The sequence below is a fragment of the Ascaphus truei genome, chromosome 2 (assembly GCF_040206685.1).
Source record: "Ascaphus truei isolate aAscTru1 chromosome 2, aAscTru1.hap1, whole genome shotgun sequence".
NCBI lineage: Eukaryota > Metazoa > Chordata > Amphibia > Anura > Ascaphidae > Ascaphus > Ascaphus truei.
In genome coordinates, this window is record NC_134484.1 from 235,255,916 (window position 1) to 235,279,455 (window position 23,540).

The following is a 23,540-nucleotide window of genomic DNA, read 5'->3' on the forward strand; positions in this document are numbered from 1 at the left end:
GGTTTGTAGCTAATCTGCTACCTGCAATATATAACTATATACACATGTATACTCAATATTGAGACAAATAATGTAGCTAATTATATGTTTCGAAAACATTCTTAGCTACAGAAGTATTTAAGAGGCAATACAAGCTAGAGATTTATTTTGCTACATTTTTACCATAGGATTGAAGTAGGGTGTCTCTGGAGCTGAAACCAATACATTTTAGTTTATGCACTTCTTTCAGCTACTAGAATATAGTATAGAGGCTTAACCTCAAAAAATAAGCACTGTTTTTATACAGAATACTGCCTTCGGACTCCATGTGGTCTCTTTTGTTAAAATGTATGGGCGGGTTGCACTTTTAATGGTTAGATTTTCCAATTGAATTACATAAACCGTAATATACTTTGTACAAAGTGTTGTCTACCGTACAATTTCTAAGATCTATTTCTTGAAATTAGTTGCATTTGAGAGTCCTCTAAAGTGCTCTCATGTACAGTAAAATGATACTACAGTTGTTATTAGTCTGCAGATTCAGACGACCACAGCCTCTTCTCTTTCAGGGGGAAAAAACTGAATTACAAGTAGTCAATAACAGCATAGCGTCACCAAGTCTGAAATGTTGTTTTACTGTGCTGCCTGCAGCCCTCTAATGCACAAATTTGCAGAACAGTCCTTCCTCTTATAGGGGATTTCTGTACTGATCTATGCAAGGGGTTAGGTGTTCTTAGAGGCATTAGGGTTAGATTTGCTGTAAAGCTTTGGATTTCCCCAATAATGTTTTTGGTGTTCCATAAGAAGAAATTGTAAAGCAGCAGTCTACACTGCTTGCTGATTTTTAAAGTTGTTGTTTTCTAATTTACCTCAACCAGGGGGTCGCCAACCTCCGAAGACTTGGTGGATCCCGATCTGCAAGAAGTTTTAGCCACCATACAAGAATGCTTCCTGGGTACACACAAAATTGCCACAGGTCATGTTCTATTGACCCGATGATGTTCACAGTATTTAAACTGGGGGTGGCAGAGGTCTTCTGAAGCTAAACACTATTTAATCTCCTGCAGTTCTAGGTGGCAGTGTTCTCCTCTCCCTTAGGAAATACAAAATGGCCACCAAACAGCCTCCTATGGAACGACAACGACATACCAAGAAGTGTACCACCAACTAAAACTGTAAATATCTCTAGAACCGGGGGGTTACTGTACCTGCAAATAGTGCGGCTCATCTCCAGACCAATCTCCCTCCACTCCCACCTCCCCGAATCAAATACCAGCACCCAGGAAAATTGAAATAATGGACAAGTACTGTATAGCCCAAACATAGAAAGCTTACAAACACAGAGTGTCAAGTGCAACATGTTGGCCCCAATTACTTTTACATGACAGCTTTAAATTGGGAACAAAAGGTTTTACACTAATGCCTTTTGTTTCGGCTTCAAAGTCAAACACTCCCCTTAAATCGATCTCAGCCATTTTGAGCTTAGTAGCATCATAACATCAGTGAGTTTGTAATGAAGCGAAGCATTAAGTAACCTTTACCTCTGATCAGCGCAGATCCAACCGGCGCCATGGTTCTTTTACGCACCGAAAACCTGATGAGTGAAGCTCAGGATCACACATGCACTCTGTCGGTCACCAAAGTCAGGCTCAAATGAAGACATCACTGGTGCTCATTGAAAGGCGGAATTCTCACAATGCCACATTCAAAACCACAAAACTTTTGCTTGTAATACTGAAAACAGGAGAATCCCTTTTACAAAAGCTCAGTAAATTACTTCTGTAAGGATGTACAGTACATTTGGTAAAAAGAAATGCAAATAAATTGTTCAAGTATTTGTCTTTATACTGTAGATCTTGAATTGCAGAATTGCAGCATCGAAGCAGTTTAGTCAAAACGAAACATTTTAAATGGGTCACAATTAATATGGCCCCATCCATATATATATTTTCTGTACAGTTGACAGTGTACTGTACATATAATTTATGACACATATAAATCACTTCCTTGAATAGTTAGCAATCTAATTTTTAGGCTGTGAGGAACAGTTAGAAAAAGTGAGGTAAAAAACTAAAACCTGAATTATGTGTTTTTGTACATGAATTTTAGTATTAGGTCTGTACAGTACATTCTTGTAATGTACATTCTTGTTGAGTACAATATAAATCATTTGGCATGACTACACTTGACACCAAGGAAATACGTTCTTGTACCGTACGGCACACCTGTCAGCAGGTGACCTGCGTATAGGAAAAGGGTTAATACACAGAGCATGTGACTTAGATATGTAACCAGACATGATAACTAAAGTAAGATACACATACTTTGGATTGTAATGTATGTAAATGCTGTTACTCTCAAAAATCTTTAATTCAATCAAAATCAGAAAAATCAAAATACAATTTTAGTGACAAAGCACAAAGAAGTTTGACTTGGAATGCTTGTGATCGGCACACACCCTCTCTTTTTTATATAATCATTATAGTTACTATATTATATTAATCTATGTTTACACACCTGGCATCTTTTGCAATTCACCATTTTTTATTATAAATGGTAGATTTCTAAACAAAAATTGCTATTTGCACTTCTATATTTGTACTCACTGGGAATTCCTCTAATAACACTGTTCCATTTGCTTGTGCACATATATATATATATATATATATATATATATAGTCAAATAGAACAGTTATGTGATATATATATAGTCAAATAGAACAGTTCGCACTCCTTAGGTGCTGATAAGCTGTAGGTGCTTGCCCCATATGGATAATATAGACATACATTACCGTTCCAAGGTCTGGTAAAGCAAGAGACAGCACTCAATTGTAGAAAACTTCACAAAGTGCACAGCAGGTGTGTGAAATTATTTTAATTGGTTGATGGTTATTGGTTGATGCTAATTGATTGTTAGTGTCTTGATTTGTATATATATGTGGTTTGTCTGTCACTCTCCCCTTGTATCCCCCTGAGGAAGGTCCGATTTTGGAGGACCGAAACGTTGGGTTTCTTGATGTACCACTATTTTCACCAATACACTTTGTGAAGTTTTCTACAATTGAGTGCTGTCTCTTGCTTTACCAGACCTTGGAACGGTAACGTATGTCTATATATATATATATCAAAACACACACACGGTACAATAAGCAGAATAGAGGCATTCAGTCTAGTTTTAGTTAGTTTGCCCCGCTCCCAGTTGTAAGACAGTCACCATTATGAACTCCTGACCTCCATGATGAGTTTCCTACACCAAAGCATCATTGGAACTGTAATTATTTGTCTCTGCTATATAATGTTTCTTCTTGTTCAGCTGGAGCTAGAGTTGAAGGAACTGTTGGTGTGCGCGTTGTGACATAGTCCAAAGATGTTAGGCAGCTTTCTGCCCATTTTAGGTCAGAAAGTGCAGGAATAGTTAAAAATGATCCGTTCCACAGCTTCCCATTAACTCAGGCAGCTGGATGGAAAATCCAGACCAAAGATTACAATGGCTTTAGTTCTCCCTCACCTGCTCTTCTAATCACATGCACAGGTATTTAGAGCAGAGAGGTTTTGCATTTCACTCTCTCTCCTTAGAGCCTGGAGGCTGGGGGTATCGCTGCTCCCCGGAATCCAGTTCGGGGTGGACGGCCCCTCCAAGTATCACAGTACCAGAGGATTTGCCTGGACACTTGGGACCGAGTTCCCACCACGAACAGATAAGACAAAACAAATGTTTATTGCTGTTGCTAAAAGACTGTGCTGTATCTAGTGACCCTAAATGAGAGAGCATTGTTTTAAGCTGGGGAACCAGGTTAGTTGGCCAGCAGCTGTTAGAGAGACTGATTCTGATGTGTAGTTAGATCCCTGAAAGGGATAGGATTTTGTTTATATGATTTTGGTTTTATTTCTTAAAAATAACAGTGTGGGAAATACTGTAACACTGAAATGAGTGAACTGCTGAATGAAAGTATCTGAGTACCTCTAATCTACACTTGTTAAAGCTGCAGTACCTTACTTGGATGAAAATAAAGCAGGCAGAAGCCTGAGTTAAGCAGCATAATACTTTGCATGATCCTGTTTTTTTGTATAAATAACCCTAGAAGACTGTGTCGGGAAGAACCCAGACAGACGTCAGCGCTACAAAAGAGGGGCGTTTGTCACAGCGTGTACACGCGCCAGATCGCATTTTCGTCGCTATCAATTATTTTTAATGCCGTGAGAATTTTGAGACAGCGGTGGTGCGCGCGCGCTCGTGCAAGGGACTGATCGTTATTTTGTCTTCATGAAGGACTTTTATTGCTGTGAGTTTTGAGCCAGCATGTGTGCGCGCCTGATCGTGACGCTTTCTCGTTTCCATGAAGGAGTTTTAGTCCTATGAGAATTAGGTAAGTGCCAGCAAAGAAGTTTCACTTCAAAAATCCTATAGTATACACTTTACTTTACTCTCTACCAAGTGTGCAAAGAGTTCAAAGCATTATTTATTTAAAAAAATTTAACATAAAAAAATACAGTGCTTAGATTATAGAAAAAAGATTATTACAAGAACATAGTTACAATAAATGCAGAAGAGTTTCTTAAAATAAAATGTCATAAGTTCTTCCCAGAGAGGTCACTGGCATAGAAAAGATGAAAATTCGTGTGTCTGATTCCAAACACTTCTGTTGAATTCTAATGTTCTATTCAAACATGCCAATATTTATGCCTAGACTTTCTTGCATGGAAACACACATAAGATCCACCCCTGTCATAAATCAGCTCTAGCTGACATTTATGATTGAAAAAAAAAAATCTTGTCTTGTGACGTTTAAAAGTCTGCATTAAGATATCAAAGATCTCATAACTTTATTTATATAATTCTTAGAATAACATGAGTCATATCAATAGATTCAGGCAAGTTTGTTGAATGTAACAATACTAATTTTGACTGGCTTGCTCCTAAATTTGAGTCACAAATGGATATCTGTCTCTTGCCACCTCTTAAACATGAAGTGTTTGGCCTTATTGCACCGTCTTTTTGCAACTGTTACGAAAATCTATACATTATTCTCACGATATCCTAAATTTAATATAGCCTCAGACTAAGTGGTGACCTGTTTGTCACCTCTCTGTGGGATGCACAGGGGATATTTCAAGAATGTTAAAGTTTTCTTTGGGGCTGAGAGCCCAGGATCTGACTATCGTTCACAGACTGCTAAATTATACATGTTTTCCCTTTTACTGACCATCAGTGACATCCCCCCAATTAAGCCATCTTTCTATATCGACAGACAATTCTTGTATTTTTAACACAATTTATAACCCATTATAACCCCTGAAGAACCAGATTGATTAAAATACTTAATATATTGTGATATTATATTATATGTGATATTATAATCCCAGTTCTATATACAGTACATGTTGATGCAACAGCTTCTTTCCCTTATGCCACCTCTTTTTCTGGGTGGGAAGCTGAGGTTCCCTAGAGCTGAACCATGTTAATTACAGTCCCGGGATACTTACCGGGAAATGTGCCGCCAGTAATTCCTGATTGTTTCAACTTGCGGCTTTAATGAATACGCAGCAACCTTGGCAGAGCTAATTTTGGAGTTAATATCTCTGGATGTTTTATATCTATATCTTTAATCATGGATGCTTTCTGAATATCTGGATTAACATTCTGATTTATTTCTTCAAACCGGTATGTTTCATTGAACTGAATTTCTACCATCAAGAGAAATTAAGACTTAATTAACTATTGGGGTATGTTTCTGTGAGTTGATAGGCAGACCCCTCCCTTAATTGTTATTAAATTGCATGTGATCAGAGTACTTAAGACAGAATATATTGGCTGTGAAGCCATATGGCTGTGTCCCATCTTAAAGTGTAAAACAAATATAATCACTGCGCTTCTCCATGTAAAGAGCATGCAGCTAGTGAAGGAAATGGCCATACAAATGTGCAAAACAGAAAGTGAATCCCTGCGCTTCTCCCATAGGGATAGCAATCAATGGGGAATATATATATATATGTATGGTGTAAATACCTATAAGAAAAAAGGAGACTTTTGGTATACATCCTTTGATCAAGGTGTACATGTACTTTTGGTATACATCGCCATCTTAAAGTGTAACATCAAAAGTGTGTGGCAGAGTTAATTTTGGAGTTGAAATTGGAGGTGAAGATTGGAGGAAGATCGGGACTCTGCACAACAACTTTGCAACTGTGAGAACTTTACTTTCGATACGCTGTGATTCTTTGTACTCTTTCTATCTACCAGTACCTGGGAAAACTCTCCTCATGCATCTCACTATGCCCTCCCTATTGCCTTTTCTGTTTACTGTTTCCTCACTCCTTTGTGAATGTCTCTGTTCTCTCCAGCTTCCCCACTCCCCACTGCACCATTATTTATACACCTTTCTTTCATCAACTTCTTTACCCCTCAATAAAAAAACACCCACACAAATCCTCTATTCACAATCTTTATCTACTCCTTCCTGCTGCTGAGGATCTTCCCTAATCTTGTACCCAGACATACACACCTGATTTCACCCATGTCTCCCTGCCATCTCTTCCCCTGTAAATTGTGTTAACCCTCTCATTTTACTGACTAACGTTAAAGCTCACCCCACAAAGCATCCCATTAGCCTGCACTCATGGCTATTCACCCACACTCAGTCACTCCTACCACCCATTGTGGCCAAGCACTGCCATCTACAGCACGTATTCCCTCACCTGCTCTCTCTGTAAGTTTCCCATCAAAACTCTTATTGTAAGCTCTTTGGGGCAGGCATTTCCTATTGTCTGATTTTGCTGCACTTATTGTATTATTATAATTTCCTGTAAGGGAAAGATCTCCAATCAGGGGGTCCGTGGCATATGGACAAAGACAAAAAAGAAAATCATAGTGTAACCTGTATCAGTTAAAAACAAACAAGTAACAAAAAACAAGCCACAAAAAACATACACTTAACACTAAAGCTGAAAATAAAAGAACTATTTATTAAAACAGAGGAACCTGCTGCAGCAGGTCATCAAGGGGTTAAAACCCAAAACCCTACTTACAGCAGGACCGGAACAAATGAGCGTGGGATCGCCAAACAGGGACAGGTGTCAGGAGCAGAGAGGGTCCTCTGTGAGCTCTCAGATGCGTGGTGTCACTGGTGTATGTCGTGTACTCTCTCCGACCTCACGAAGTTCCAAGATGGATGCAGAGGGGGGGGGGGGGAAGACACACACAGCTACACTCATCGATCACAGCTTCTCTTGCGATGAAGTCGTATCCTGCTGGGTAGATCCAAAACGCTGCACACAGCCAGCTTTCTCTAAGGCGCCGTGACCTTTGACCCTACGCGTTTCGTGACTGCCGTCACTTCCTCGGGGGTTGGTTTAGTGGGGGTGAAGTCTTGTTATATGCACTTCAATCTACACTGATTGGCATACATTGAATCCAATAAAGTTTAAAATTCAGCTTCTGACAAAACGAACTAGAACTTGGACAGACATATGAACAAATACAAAACTTACAAACACCTAACATTATAAAAAAGAGATAGAGTGACAATAAAAATAAAAACAAATTATTTTGACATAATATAACAAATACTAGTATAAATAATATTAATACAGTCATAAATGCAAACTGTGAATAATCAGAGATAGTTAGAATATTGAATAATCTAAATGGTCTAGATAGATAGCTGTTAAGGAAAAAAATGGGGGAGAAGAAGAGGGGAGGGAAAATAATAAGGGAAAGGGAAGGGAAAAAAAGAAATTGCTCGACCGGATATTTTCTTTGAATGAATTTCTGTTTCAATTCTTCCGCCTGGCGCGCAAAGGTCCGGGAGTCTGAACAGTTGCACTTCAGGCGGATGAACTACCCCTTGGGTATATTCCTGATCCACTGGGGATTATGGTGGCTATCCACCATTAGATAGTTATTGGCCTGGACAGGTTTAAAGAAGGTCTTTGTATGAATTATGTTATTGAAAATATACAGATTCAGATCTAAAAAATCGATCTGTTGTTCATCAAAATGACATGTAAGTTTTAAATTTCTGTGATTGTTATTCAAATGCATGATGAACTCATCCAAATTCATTCAAAGAAAATATCCGGTCGAGCAACTGAACCAGGTTATGGGACAGGTAGATCTAATCGACCGGTCCACACTACTTGAGTATCATAGAAAACCTAGATCCAATGGGGATGACAATATAGCTTTTGTCACACAGTACAATCAGATGGCACCATGTATTAGACATGTGTTAAAGAAGTATTGGCCTATTCTTTTAAGAGATAACATTCTGGCACAGGTACTTACCCCCACTCCGAATATAATTTTCACTAAGGCTAACAATCTGAACTCTTTAGTAGCACCTAGTTGTCCACTGTCTAAGAAGAAATCTAATTCGTCTAACGCAGTAAATGGCTTTTTCACATGCACAAGGTGCACTGCCTGTATATATGGTAAGACAGGCACAATGTTTAAGTCTAATGTTACCTCAAAAATGTATTCAGTGAAATCCTTCATTAATTGCCATTCAGCATATGTAATCTATTTACTTACCTGTCCCTGTGGCCTACAGTATGTAGGGCGTACTGGGAGATCCTTCCAAAGAAGAAACTACGAACACGTGTATAATATCAAAAAGGGTCTAGCAACCCATAGCGTGTCTAATCATTTTTTAATTTGCCACAATCAAGACCCCAGAGGTCCTTGTTGTCAGGCAATTGAAACTGCCACTACCAGTTGGAGGGGGGGGGGGGTGCGATAAGCTCAACCAGATCAGCAGACGTGAAGCGTTCTGGATTTATAAGCTTAGAACCCTCTCTCCAAACGGCTTGAATTTAGACTTTGATCTAGGGGTCTTTCTGACTAAATAGAAAGGGTCTTTTGTATATGTGCCACTTTTTTTTTTCCCCGGATATTTATTATATTATTTTATTATTTTTCTTTTTTTTCCCTTCCCTTTCCCTTTTTGTTTTCCCTCCCCTTTTCTTCTCCCCCATTTTTTTCCTTAACAGCTATCTATCTAGACCATTTAGATTATTCAATAACCCAACTATCTCTGATTATTCACAGTTTGCATTTATGACTGTATTAATATTATTTATACTAGTATTTGTTATATTATGTCAAAATAATTTGTTTTTATTTTTATTGCCACTCTATCTCTTTTTTATAATGTTAGGTGTTTGTAAGTTTTGTATTTGTTTATATGTCTGTCCAAGTTCTAGTTCGTTTTGTCAGAAGCTGAATTTTAAACTTTATTGGATTCAATGTATGCCTGTCCAATCAGTTTCGAGTGAGGTGCATATAACAAGACTTCACCCCCACTAAACCAACCCCTGAGGAAGTGACGTCAGTCACGAAACGCGTAGGGTCAAAGGTCACGGTGCCTTGGAGAAAGCTTGCTGTGTGCAGCGTTTTGGATCTACCCAGCAGGATACGACATCATCGCAAGAGAAGCTGTGATCGATGAGTGTAGCTGTGTGTGTCTTCCCCCCCTCTGCATCCATCTTGGAACTTTGTGAGGTCGGAGAGAGTACACGACATACACCAGTGACACCACGCATCCGAGAGCTCAGAGAGGACCCTCTCTGCTCCTGACACCTGTCCCTGTTTGGCGATCCCACGCTCATTTGTTCCGGTCCTACTGTAAGTAAGGTTTTGGGTTTTAACCCCTTGATGACCCGCTGCAGCAGGCTCCTCTGTTTTAATAAATAGTTATTTTATTTTCAGCTTTAGTGTTAAGTGTATGTTTTTTGTGGCTTGTTTTTTTGTTGCTTGTTTGTTTTTAACTGATACAGGTTACACTATGATTTTATTTTTTGTCTTTGTCCATATGCCACGGATCCCCTGATTGGAGATCTTTCCCTGATTGGACCCTTTGGAATCTTCTACCCCCTTATTTGGACTCTATTTGGGACTTATTGGACATTATCTATACGGGCGCTGGTTTGTTTCTGTTCCTTATTGTGTTTCTGGTGTTCATACCAGTGTTTTCCTGGCTGCCCTGCTAGTATTATTTTATTATTATTTTATTCCCTGTCACATCCCCATTTCCAAGGGATATTAGCGCCTAAAAGCACCTCCTATTTGTGTTTATAATTTCCTGTTCTGTATTCTTTGTGTAGTGCTGAGTACACATTTGGCGCTATATAAATAAAGACATACAATACAATACAACCTTTTAGATTGCCACGTATCTAAAAAAAACAAAACAGTATTTTTGCATATTGACACTCGTAAATGATTAATATTGAAAAGCAGAGCACTTGCTTTACTTCACTGGAAACCAATTATATGTGCTCTACATCCATGGAGCTTATCACCAGAATTAAATTGTTGTATTATCCTCAGCATGTAAGTACAGCACATTATGTTTCCCATGGTAAATTGCAGGATAAAGATAATACATTTTTTTGTTAATCCCCTACCTGGATACATTTAAGAGAATTAAATATTACAAAACAAAGCATGTTCGAGTATCTGTTGTCATGGTAGCCATTTATTTTTCCATTCTTCCAGCCCTTATTCTGTTCAATGGCAATGATTGAAGAGGCATGACATGAATGAGAAAGAAGTAAGAAGGGGGGGACCTTGCATTGATGTTATCAACCGTACAAAACAGGTAAGTTAGGTGTGAAATATTATAGCGTAAAGTGCTTTTAACGTAAATTACATAGCTAGGCAGATAGATTATTACAGAGATGTGAGGCGGACTAGTTTTATGGTAGTCATATTTTGCAAGGCTTTTAAAGGGCATTCTTTATGGAAAGTGTATATCATTACGACAGTGACACACATCAGATGTTATGTACGGGGTGCAAAGAAATTACCAAATCGTTTTCATAGCAACACATCGTCTATAATACTCCAATAAATAGCAGGAAGCACAACCTAGTTTCAAAGCGCTCTCAGCCAAATATAATATAGGTAAACTATATTGTAAAGCTCAGCTACTTCAGAGGAATGAAAATAGTAAAACTATTCATGGCGTCTCACATTGATTTTGTGGTTTTTGTAGGATCAGCTGTCCTACGGACTTCAATGGCATTTCACTGATAGGAGTCAGCACCTTTCCAATGAAATCTAATTTTATGGTTCAGAAACCCAAAATCCCACAGATTTAGGCCATTGAAGGTTGACAGCTGCAAAAAGAAGTATCCCATTGGGGGTAATGATGAGGTACCCGCAATAATTTGTAATTCTGTGATTGGGTTATAAAAGAAAGATTTAGGTTTATTTTTTTTATTGCTCTGAATTGACCTGGCTTTACTAAATTGTATATATATATTGACATAGGATTTTTCTTTTTCTCTTCTCTGAATTTCAATATACTGTATACAGGTGGCGTACTCACATATGCCTAACGTTTTATTTTATATATATATATATATATATATATATATATATATATATATATATATATATACACACACGTGTTTCGTAACAGGTCCTACGATGAAGTTCCCTGATGAAGAATGCACCTGCTACGAAACGCGTTGGAACAGATTTTGGAATATGGAAGAGCTCCTTATTTGTTTTCATAATTTCTACAATTCTCCAAATTGAATTTGTCCTGTTACAAGTACTGCTGAGAGGCGACATCACTCCTGAGTACCTCTACTGCAGCTGCTGCATTAATGGAGGTGATTCCATCTCCAGATACACCTGTCTTGCCGATGGAGACGTGGGGCATTTATTCTTTGAGACCAGGGAGCGGGTGCATTCCCTACTGGAGCCAATCTGCCTCTGCCATGCTGTGGGCGTCTGTTTGCTGCAGAGAACGGAAACGTGTGCCATGTTCAGCAGAGCTGTTTCTTTCCCCTTATTCTAAATGGGACTATCCACACTGCTGTAACGGGGAGTGGGTGCTTTCCCTACTGGATTCTATGCCTGCTTAAATCTGGACATTCAATTTCTCCCTCCACCACCATGGCGGTTTCAAATTTGAGATCAACATTAACCTTGTGATGTCCATGGGAGTCCAGTAATATTGTATCACTGATGACTCTCACACTTGTCTAATTAGCATTTGTTTTTATTATGTGCATTTTATATACATTTACAATACTAAAATCTTATTTTCATGAGGATTTTGCGCTGGTTTTGTCTTCTTAAGTTGGTACAAGGGAATGACAAAGGGGGACAGTGTTGGACAAGTGGGTGATTGAGGCAACTGGGGTGACAGGAGGGTAGGGGAAGGTAGTGGGGGACTAATGGGCAGTGGGGTGATTCTCCCTACCTTGCTCTCCAGTATCCACAGCCAGTACCATGTGGAGCTCCCAGCAGGCAGGGTGCATACTCACTGTACCATGTGCTGCTTGGGAGCCCAACAGGGGTCGCTGGTCCATAGGAGCTAAGGAGAGGAGCTGGTTAGGGGGCTCTCTGGCTTCTCCTCTCCCATGTCTCTATGGTGCCTCTGCCTGCAGTCACTTATTTTTTCTTCTCTTCAGGGGCCACACAGGAAGCACTGAAGGGCTGTATTCAGCCACTCCTGCTATAGTCCAAGCCTTTCAGACTAGTTTGGTTTTGTTTTGGGCTCCAGTAGGATTACCCATTTCACTTACCCCAACAGGGTGACGTCACAAAGTATTTTTTTCTCTTTTTGGTGTCGTTTTTTATCACAGGTAGGGATCAGGATATATGTTTGTTCACTGTCTAACTGTTTGGGGCTCTTGAAAAGGGCTCCATTGGGAGCCGAAATGTTAAGTATTAAATATCACCTTTTTGAACCTGTGCGTGCATGTCCTTTTGTTCTGTGCTTTTGTATCTCCCAATGCATGGACGGTATGCACCCTACAAGATATATACACTGCGGAAAGTGAGTACCCTGGTTCTGGTGTGTGTGTGTGCGTGTGTGTGTGTGTGTGTGTATGTGTGTGTATATATATATATACTTTACAAATAAATTATTTTTTATATATATATATATATATATATATATATATATATATAATATATATATATATATATATATATAATAATTTATTTGTAAAGTGCCAATATATTCCATAGCGCGCAGTACAGTGGGTTACAGAGATTTGATCATTACATAAACAGTACGAATAATGACACACATGCACAAATAGATACCAAAGGTATTGACTATAACTATATATATATTCTTTTCTGTGATTTAAAGATGCAAAGAGATTAGAAGTATTTTAATTGTGAAGCCTGTAGGTTATTAAATATAGCTATTAAGGGATAGCAGAATAAGGGTACGGGGTGCTCACTTTCCATGGGTTACACCTGACCTTATAGCACTCTACCAGTTCAGGGATGCCTTGTGGAAAAGCCACAAAGTAACTGGCACTACCAAGGATCTCAATCACTACAGATGCCTGCGGAACATGTGCACAAGGCAAACAAGGCACACAAAAGCACAATATTACTCTGACAATCTGCTCCAGAATACTGTACATCAAACCCAGCTAACTTCTGGAAGGTTATCAACAACATATTCCAGCCTTCTAACCATCAACAGCCAAGTAATATCACTAAGGGCGATATTACTCTGACAAACCTCACCGACATTGCAAATGCATTCAATGATTACTTTGTGGGGTGTGCTACTAACTTATTAGCGAAACGCAACTCAAACCACAAACCTGAATCTCATCCTGGGAATACCCACATAGCCCCACCCCCTCCCAACACTGCCCACAATTTTCAATTTGGCCCAGTATCTGAAGAGGAGATTACACAGGCGCTCCTCAAATTAAAACTAAGCAGCCAATGTGGACCTGACTTACTACAATCTAGGTTCTTAAGAATTGGTGCCCCAGCAATTGCCAAACCAATTGCTTCCATAGTCAACTCTATCCTGTCTGCAGGCCATATCCCTAAGACCTGGAAAGCTGCCAGAGTTGTCCCAATCTTCAAAAGTGGGGACAAAAACACTGTCTCAAACTACAGACCAATCTCCCTTCTCCCAATCCTATCCAAAGTCATGGAAAAACGTGTCCACTCCCAATTAAGCGATTACTATAACAAGACAAATTTCCCTAGCCAATTCCAATCTGGCTTTCGCCCCAAACACTCTACCGTAACTACCCTGCTAAAAGTTTGCAATGAAATCCAGTGTGGAATGGAATGGGGTCAACTCACTGGTGCAGTATTCCTAGATTTTGCAAAGGCTTTTGATACTGTTGATCATGCTATCCTGCTTCATGGTGCGTTCATGTAGTCTGTTTTTACTGTATTTCTAGTTTGCAATAAATTAAGAATTTCTTCAGTTTGGAGTTGCCGGGCTATTTTTCCCTCTCTGGATACCAGAAGCAGGATTTCTTCGGCTGTGCTCTATCTACACCCACCATCACCTTGAATTCACACCGGATGGACTGCACGCCAGAGACAATGGGAGTGTCCCATGGAGTGTACAGGTAAAGAGCCGCAGTGCCTTATTATATCCTGTACACAACGGACATAATCTTATATATATATTCATTATCTGGTTGGGTGTTTATTGAAGTGTACACAGTTGTGGATGTCATGCAGACTCCACTAGACACTTATCCCTTCCAGTTTAATTATCTTGTCATATTGTGGACACTCCATCTTCATCTGGACACTTATTCATATATCTTCTACAGATGGAACTAGCTCCAATTGTTGAGCAATACACTCACTATATTATAGATCCCAACATGTGTCCATCTCTGGCTCTAACTCTAACCCCCTGGATATCACCTGTGGTGTCCCGCAAGGCTCTGTTCTGGGGCCCCTACTCTTCTCAGTGTTCATCAATGATCTTCCCACAGCTTGTCAGGAAGCCTCAATATACATGTATGCAGAAGACACAATCCTATATGCACACAGCCATAGCCTCTCTGACCTTCAACACATACTTCAGTCTGACTTTTTGAGACTCGAAAACTGGATTTCCCAAAACAAACTGTTTTTAAACACTGACAAGACTGTAACAATGGTATTTGGGACCAAGACTAAATTTTTAAAGTGTCCAGCGACTGAGCTCCAGATTAGAACTAACCCTAACACCACCCTAACCCCTGTCACTAGTTTTAAATACCTGGGCATATGGTTTGACTCCCACTTAACATTCGGGATGCATTGATACCCTGACAACCAAGACCTATGCCAAACTAGGGGTACTTTACAGGAACAAATCCTCCCTAAGTATCCTGGTCAGAAAATGTATCACACAGCAGATGCTAATGCCAATTATTGACTATGGAGACATAGTATATGGCTCGGAACCTCAAACCCACCTTAGCAATCTTGACACCCTCTACAATTCAATTTGTCGTTTTGTTCTCCAATGCAACTACAACACACATCACTGCGAAATGCTCAAAGAACTAGATTGGTCATCACTCGAGTCTAGGCGCAAAGTTCACCTTTCCTGTCTTGCCTTCAAATTCTTTATGGGCAAGCTACCCAGCTACCTGAACAAGCTCCTCACCCCTACCACATGCAGCACCTATCACCTGAGATCAGACTCCAAAAGACTGTTCATGGTCCCAAGGCTCAACAAAGTATCTGGCCGTTCCTCCTTCTCTTACCGTGCACCCCAAAACTGGAACAACCTACCAAAGACTCTCACATCCACCACCAGTTTAAGTTCTTTCAAATCTAAGGCTGTCGCACATTTTAATCTGGTCTGTAACTGTTTCATACGCCCATAATATATATTTTCTTTAACTGTGCATGCAATGTCTTGTATATAATGTATACCCTGCTCATTTATGTAACTGTATTTGTAACCATGTATTATTTGTCTTAACTCTGTGCCCAGTACATACTTGAAAACGAGAGGTAACTCTCAATGTATTACTCCCTGGTAAAATATTTTATAAATAAATAATTTTAATACATGTCATGTCCCAACATACAGTAGCAGGTATCAATGAAATCCATGTGCAGTATTATTTGTGCCCGTATTGTGCCATCTGTACAAAAAAAAAATAATAACTGGGCGGCTCACTTATATTTATTTTTTAACAAATGTGAGTATAGCTGTTTTTCATTGAGTTCCTTTAACAAATAGCTGCATAAGTCTCTTAGTATATAGGGTTAATGCTTTCATGTGAAGTTTTGAAAAAAAGTGGCACGTTTAATATGCGCATTAGCAAGTCTTCTTCAAAATCTTTAAACTGTATATGTATGATGTTTTCCCTATAACTTTTGCAGTTCAAACACTTTCAGTAGTTCAGGTGTTGAGAGGTTGAATCAGGCTTGGGGGAATTTACATGAGGATTTGGATGGGCTTTGAAGTATTACTAAAAGGACCAATTGGGGGAAGGGGTAATTGCATGCAGCCACCAACCATGAAACAGTGCAGCTGTAACATAACTGAGAGCCGAGTCTAGCATAGATTTTATTGTAAGCTTCTGCTCTATCATCATCACAAGCATCTTGATTAAAGGCAAAGGGAAGTGTTTGCTTTATAATAAATACAATGTACAGATGCTGACAGCTTAAGTGACTTCCGTGCATTTGTACTGACTGTCACTGTTGACAGGTTCAAACCCACTTAAAGAAAATCTACTTCACTTAGGTAAGTGGTATTCAAGACACAAGTTCAACAACTGCATAATAGTGTTTTGTAGGGAGGGGCTTCCTCAAAGATGAATGTTGACATTATGTTACAGAATAGTGAGCAAAGACTGTTGTCCAGTGATGGAGCGAAGATACACTTATTTGCAAAATAGTTTTTTGCCAAAACAAGAGAAGTGCAAGTCTATCCTAGTTAGCTTTGCAAATTGCCGAAACGTTTGAATAAAGGCTATTTGTCAATGTCGACATTCAATACTGGCAACATTTGACAATGGTCTCTCCATTATTGAACAGAATTTGCCAGAATTCACAAAATCTCTGTGAAATCTGGTGTCAAGGTGCTCCCTGAGTAAAACATTCAGTTCCTATTCAATGTGCCGGAGAAGATTTTAGTTCTATTCATTGGAATGAAGCTCATTTCTTTTTTCCAGCGCTGGGCAATGCCTGGCACAGAATACTGAACAAAGCAGTGGCTCTCAAAAGTGTTGTCCCTGGACCACCCACCGGACTATACCTTACTGTATGTCTCTTCCTATCACAGTCAGCAAATGAGTGCTATAGTTTGGTTTGTGACATACTGTACAGAGCTGCTTTCCAGCGTGTTGCATATGATACATTTTCTGTATTTATTAAAATAACTATAACAAGACCTAAGGTCGATTGCCCTCTGCATGATATTTAACAATGAAGTGGTCAACGAGAAGGTTTCAGAACCTCTGGAATAGGTGCCATAGTTGGTGGTTTTGGTTAAGGTGCTTCACTACAACCTTTTTTCGAACAACAAAAATCCAAATTGGCTATGTCATAAGAGTTTCACCCATCTATACCAAAAATCTTCTTAATGCAATCATAGCACATAAGACATCATCCTAGCATTATAATGAGAAAATAATATATTTACAACCATAGTCATCATTCTTTTTTTTTTTTTTAAATCCTTTTTACGTTATTTAAACCGAAGATCTTCCCAGACACAATTGCATTGGTGATATATTGATAGATCCCATGGTTTGGGAGATATTGGAATCCCAAGATGGAATAAAATACCTGCCAATAAGAAGCTGCTAGCGAGCCAATGATTAGAGGTGATCAATACAGCTACTTGGCAGCCATCTGCACTTTTCTCTTGAACCATCACAAAAGAAATGATTTTCTAGTTTCTTTGATGTTTTGTTCATAGGTTTCTATAGTATTCTCCACTAATTTCTTTAATCAATAAGCTATCAGAAGGCATGCAATGATAATATGTAACAAAGCAACAAAACAAATATGATGCATCCACACAAAAGCGCTCAGAGCAAATGTATTAGCATCACCTGTAAACGCAAAACATTTCCAGCCATTCTAAGAACATTGTGACCTTTAATTTGTGCTTTTAAAGCAGCCCAACAAGTTGTAGTTTAAAAAAAATAGGATTGAAGCACTGGGTGTCCGGTGCTGAACTGCGTTAATTTCAGCTCCGGGGACCCCCTGCTTCCTGAGATACTTAACTCCGTAGGGGGTGCTGGTATCTCTGCAGGTAGCTGCTCTGACGGAGCTTGTTGGCGCTCACATAATGGCGGCTTTAAATGTTCTGCGTCTTGTGGGCCAATCGGAAGCCGTGACGTCATTCCTTGCAGATTCCTATTGGCCCACGTGACGAGTGACCTTTAAACATGAAGGAGATACAGAGGTAAGTGTCTCGGAAAGCAGGGGGTCCCTGCAGCTGAAATTAATGAAGTTCAGCTCCGGAAACCTCCTGCTTCCATCCTATAACTAAAAAACATAAACTGCAACTTGTGCTGCATGAAAAGCATGCATTAAGTGCTTTTAAGTGGTTCCACTTGACCACATCACCTGCAACTCTTATTTGTATTATTTCTCATTTCAGTCATTTTCCTTATAAATGTGACCAACAGGACAAGAGCCTACTATTTCATAAGGACTATTAATTTGCACTGATTCCTACAAAACATACACACACAGTCTAAAAAACAACTCTTATCCTAGTTTGGAAAAAAATATTTTTGGTTTTGACACTTCTGCATTTCCTATTAAATGCATTATTTCAAAGACATCTGCCTCCAATAACCGAAGATCACAGTTTTGATTGAATGAGTTGTAACATAATCCGTAAGCACAAATTAAAAAATCTAAATAACGAAAAACATAGAGCAGTGTAATTTTTAGGGTGTTTTGTATTTCTGTGGGTTTTTTTAAAAAGTATTGCACTTTCAAACATTCTGAAGCTTTTTTTTTAAAAATCCCATATACTGTAGCATTTATGTACCGTAGTAGGCACAAAGGTCCATATTTCAAAAGCAGTTCTACTGTATGCCCTTCCAGTGCATCCCATTCAAATAAAAAGTCTGTACGCTGTCTTCTGGCACCAATGTGTTGTAGACCTTTCTGCCATGAAAGGGTCTTCCCACACACTTATATGAGAGGAAATCACAATTTAGTTCAGAACTCAATACAAGACTGAACTAGAAAATCACAAAATAAAAATAAAAATGCCACCATATTGAGAAGGCAAGAAAGCGTCAAAAGCTTAATTTTAATTTTAAATATTTAATTACACTGAAACGGTTGTGCAGTGAATAAAATATTAAATATAAAGTATTTCATTTCTCTGAAACGGTTCAAGCAAATTGTCTGAACATTTTGTACAAATTGCAAAATAATTCATTGAATGTTTTGAATCAAGAATCTGGCGAGATGTACTATTTCATTTTTTTGTTTTATAACTTATACTGTATTAGATTTTTAGAAACACAAAAAGGAAGGGATACAGAAAGAAGAAAGGTAGGGCGGGGAGGGAAATATCACATTGTTATCAAACGGATCGTAAAATGTTCCAATCAGTAACAGCAACAACACCCACAACACACCACAATCAGTTGTCTTTACCCACATCAATTCAAAAATTATTTTAGAGATTCCCCAATGAATAGCAGGACTTCCATATCTTATAGTTCAGCATATGAGAATAACGGGTGCTCCAACAGTACTGGAATATTATCTTCTATCCATGAGTAAATAATGAAAATGTGGCTCAACTATGGAGTGGGTATACTACTAGGTGAGTGACCGAATTCAATATTGCATAACCCTCCGGAAGGTAACAGAGAATATGATGATTGTACTCTCACTTCACTGCACCTCACTGGAGATAGCTGTATAATAAAAGTCCAAAACGCACCAAATTTTGTAGTAATGATGACAGTCCATGTAGATTAAATAAATCTTCCAAGTTTCTTACCCACTCCTAGAGCCAACTGAGTTCTTTGTGGCGTGTCCAGACGCAGATTCAAATCCAAGCAAGAACAAAATATATTAAAAAAAAGGCACAAAGCAGTGCACTGGAGGGTTCACACCTCCTTGTTTGTCATGTTTGATAGACAATAAATATTTTTCTATTTTTATACACGTTCCTCCCTGGGCAGTGCGCTGCTTTGTGCATTTTTTCTGCATATTTTGTTCTTGCTTCCATATCTTATAAAATGTTCTTATTTTATGCCTTACATAGGCTGTTAATCTTTCCATTGATTGGACCTCATTTACTCTTATAATAATCACTCTCCTCAAGGGGGGTTGAATCTTTTTCCAGGCCCCTGCGACTGCGCGCCTTGCAGCGGTGAGAATGTGTGATAATAGTTTACTTGTGTCACGAGAGACCAGGCATTTACACCTTTATACCTGGATCATAACACTGAGCAAAACGAGTTGATGAAATAAATTGCGGTTTATTCACTTAAAATAAGCAAACACACAGTGAAACACAAAATACATGAGAAACACACTTACTCGGGGTCTGGGCTAAAAAACTAGACTTTCCTAGTTGAAATGAACAAAAAAACAAAGTCTTTAGTTGACCAGGACTTGGCCCAAAATGTCCTGGAACTCAAATCGGCATGTAGTTCCTGACGCCTCCACTCTCTTTCCTCCTCTCTTTCAGGTACTGAAATCCCTTATCGCTATCGCAAAAAGTAAAGGAGATAAAGGGCAGCCCTGCTTAGTACCATTCCTATTTTAATTTGATTTAACTCCCCTCCCGGCATTTAAAAAAAAGCCGTTGGCGGATCATATAGGCCCTGAACCCCTTTCAGAAATGGGCCGGAGAAACAGAACGCTTGCATAGTTCTATCCAGAAAATCCCATTTGATTCTGTCGAACACTTTTTCAGCATCTAAATCAGTAACATCTCTTTGGGTCTAGAGAAATGTATATAATCTATAATATTAATAATCTTATGCGTATTATCCGAGGCTTGACGCTTACTTATAAAACCTACCTGATCATTATGTATTAGACGGGGAATAATTGGATTTAATCTATCCGCTAGTATTTTGCTATACATTTTTTAATCTGTATAAAGAAGTAACTTGCACAACTCATTTGATCTTTACCTTCTTTAGGTATCGCTACCAAATTTGCGTTAGACATTTGCATAGAAATCTGGGTACCCTTTAAAAAACAATTGAACATATCTAGGAGATGTGGAGCTAGAATTCCAAAATATTTTTTAAAATATAAATTTGAGAATCCGTCCAGACCAGGAGCTTTTGAGGGTTTCAAACCTTTAAAAACCTCTCTTAATACTATAATATTTATTTTAGCATTGAGACCCTCCAGCTCTTCCGTAGACGACTTTGGAAAGTCACAAGCCTGTAAATAGCTATCCATTTGGTCCATAGATGCTCTATTAAAATTAGGGTCTGATTGTGACGATAGCTTTATCACAGGCTGTAATTTACACCAAATATATATATAACTGGGTTTGAACTGGGACGAGACTTAGATATGATAAAATATAATTTATTCCTTGATAAAGGTGAACACAACAGATATACAAATAACAGGCAAAATATGGACACTTACTTAAAATGGGATGATGAAACAGTCATATCTGGACTGGCAGTTCATACAGCAATCTTCATAGTCATCAAGACACCAAAGACATGAAAGACCTCTGGCATGAAGACATTGCATAGCGTTTCTCTCAGCAATCAAGATGGTATAGAAGAACACAGGATAAAGGGTTGACCACAGATTATATACCTTTTGTAACCCTATCCTTAACATTAAGTACAGGTGATTGGTTTTCAATTACCTCTAGCCACTCACTAACATGGGAACACATTTTGATCCATGCCCCCCTGCTAGCTGGCACATGCGCATTAGACCTCTGGGGTCTCATTTCTGTAGCCCCATATTTGCATCAGGGATGACAGCCAGTCTATTAAACGGAATTCCTGGCAGGATACGCTTTGTTGTGAGGTGTTAAATGGAACACTTAAAGACTGCTCTGGTTTGAGCCGTCTCCGCCCTCAGGTAAACAGTGAGGGTGACAAAATCCTTTGAACAATACTTAAGTCCTAGACATTGGGTCGCCTCTCTGGCCATATGCTACCCTGGTATGCAAAGGGATTTCCTCTGGGTTTTATCCCTGCTTTGGGACACAGCATTAAAGATAAAACACAAACATATTAAAATATCCGGTTCCGTTAGGTCCAGCGGGTCCAATCTTCCCAGTTCTCAATGCCGGAACTGGGACACCCTATGGTCCAATTTGAGACTTGCCACGACCTTCGGAACCGGAGTTACACAAATACACCTTAAACCGTTTCCTATTTTAATACAAAAAAACTCCAATGTAAATTAAATCACGGTTTTTCACTAAATCCCAATTGAAAACAACGGGCTCCGCCGCCATAGACTTTCCGCCATAGCCGGTCAATGGAGATTGGCCGCCATTGGAGTCTATGGGAAAAGTCCCGAACTTTCAAGGGGGTCCATACTCCGTCGGGTTGGTCCAAGAGGGTCAAGGATGGTTCTGCAGCGATGCCGGAGCAGTGACTACGGATACCCCAAACCCTGATCCTCTGGACCCTCCGGAACCGGAGCTATGGATTCCTAAATTTCAGCTTTTCACACTTAGCCGTTTTCTTGAGCCGTTTCTGCCGCTGCCATTGGAACCTATGGCGCGACCCGCTCTTCTCGGTTCGACCCTTATCGGGGGTCCAGGATTCGGGGACCTGGTGGTGGTCGAGTGGGGGGAGGTCTAGGAACTAGGGGCAAAAAGAATTTTATTTCTATGTGCTCTAGAACTGTTTATTCCCACGCCACTTAACGTTGAACTTGGCTAATAAGTGATCAAAGCTCTCTTTTAGAAAAAGTATCCGCTTTCTGGTTTTGCGGTTTCGACGGCAGCCAACTTGTTCCTGGAAAGCTCCTTCGAGGGATCTCCATTGAAGTCAATGAGCCCATTGACTTACAATGGGAAACCGCCGCTCCTCCTCTCGGACGCCATCTGCTGGTCTTCACAGGAAACAGGGCCAAAACAGCAAGATTCGCCATTAGAATGCATTGAGCCCTAATGGCGGCCTATGGAACCCTGCAAAATGGTGCCTGAAAAGGCGGGAAAATTACACAAAGGGCTATAATCATTAAAAGATTATTAACCCTTGTACTCCCGGATGGATCCTAGTGTGTGTGTGATGCAGACACGGATATAACAATAAAACCTGGGAACAGGGGAATACACATTTTCATGTTATAACAAGGGTTAAATCACATTTCTGGACCTCAGCCCAGTTAACCCCTTGTCTCCCTGGTGAGGTCAGGGGGTGGCCAATTGGGGTGTAACCCCTTTAATCCAGGGCCAAATCCTCCCCATCGTCACACTGATGAATCCAAATTATACAAATTATTATTATAGTATTTAGAAAACTCCTCGACAATAACGGGACACTGAGGGATTCGGTGGCTTTCGATCTTTTTTGGGGGGAGGCATCCTTGTAGGTTCCGCTGGCGGGGGGGTCTTTTGGAGAAATTGTAGCTAGTTTGGAGGGCTAAATCATTTGCGATCGTAGCGGAGTGCACGGAGCAGCTTCAGAGTGCTCCCATCCTCCTCAATGCTGCATGCGCGCCCCCTTCATTTTTTTTTAGCACTTCCAAAAAACAAAAAAAATTATTCCAAGATGGGGGCTGCACCAATTTGGTTGAAACGTCTGGCAGATCCAAGTTAGGAAAAGGTATCCTAAAACTTTAATCAGAATCAGTCAAGGTGTTTGGTCTGTGGAGAGAG

General features: G+C 39.5%; 1 protein-coding gene across 2 annotated transcripts in view; it reads right to left on the reverse strand.

Moving 5' to 3' along the window:
• The window catches only part of TMEFF1 (transmembrane protein with EGF like and two follistatin like domains 1), a 294,418-nt gene that overhangs the window by 221,868 nt on the left and 49,010 nt on the right, over positions 1–23,540 (reverse strand). The gene's annotated exons all lie outside the window — the stretch shown is intronic.